This window comes from Temnothorax longispinosus, unplaced genomic scaffold, assembly GCF_030848805.1.
Source record: "Temnothorax longispinosus isolate EJ_2023e unplaced genomic scaffold, Tlon_JGU_v1 HiC_scaffold_56, whole genome shotgun sequence".
Lineage (NCBI taxonomy): Eukaryota > Metazoa > Arthropoda > Insecta > Hymenoptera > Formicidae > Temnothorax > Temnothorax longispinosus.
In genome coordinates, this window is record NW_027270407.1 from 82,558 (window position 1) to 83,791 (window position 1,234).

Below are 1,234 nucleotides of genomic sequence, written 5' to 3' on the forward strand. Positions count from 1 at the left end.
TTTATTGTATTTTCGTATTGTTCAGCTATCTTTGTATCATCACTACTTGCCTAAAGTCTTGACTAGGGCATAATAAAAGTAATCAATCAATCTATCTATCTCTCTCTCTCTCTCTCTCTCTCCTCTCTCTCTCTCTCTCTCACGTATTGTGACGTATACTTTAAGTCATTATAGCGCGAATACAATTTGTGTATTTCTCTCGACATAGTGGACATTTCTCATCTTCCATCGTTCTTGGCAATTATTGCAATACATAAATGTCCACACGGAATAATATAATTCTGCAGTGACGTTTAATGCATGTGCAGCACATACCACCGGTGCGCGACCTTGATGCATTTGTATCTGTCAGTAGAGCAGCAACAGGATTGAAAAGGTAGATCGGTGTGTTCGCTATCGCTTAAGCCAATAGCGCCAAAATCGTCTTCTGGTGTACGAAAAATATTTCGAAATCTGTAAAAAGTTTTTAGTAAATTAATCAATAATAATTATATATATATATTGTCACGGCTTTTTTGCACTCCCGAGCGGTCCGGGCGTGTGCCGGATCAAAAGGGAAAAAGGAGAGAAAGGTGATAGGCCTCTCCGGTGATTCTCTCGCACCTCCGACACTCCGCGAAACGAGCTTAAGGTTGGGCGCCAGACGCGTAAATTCGCGTCCGCGAAATCGCTAAGAACCAAAAGAGAGACGCAAAACGAACGAAGTCGATGTGCGAGAGGAATCGCTAGCTCAGCCTAATAGCAGGGCGGGATTAATTAAGGGCAGCGCGATATCCTGCGGGGTGACACAAATCATAACTTCAATCGGCTAACAAATAAAAAGTAACTTTATTGCATAATCGATTTAGAGAAAATAATGGCCAATTTGGCTTTCATTATAAAGCAAGTAGATGGTTGATAACGTGGCGTCAAATTTGAGTAACACAGAAAGGATAACGCGGACGCCAAAAAAGCACGGAAATTACGCTAATTTAACAAACGCGCGGGAAGCGCCGGCATTACACCAGATAATATGAAAAGAAAAACTACTTCCCGAAGGCTTCAAATTAATAGAGCCGGCGACATCGGCAAAACATAATCGAGTAACGTGAAATAATATTGCGTGAGCTGGCACGACATGATAGCGCGTCCCGCTCGGAGCGCGTGAACGCAAGGGCCCAAGGCCGTGCAGAGATTTTGTCGCTAACATCTTAATCTAACGCAAGGAATAATCTTAATCTACCGCGAATAATAA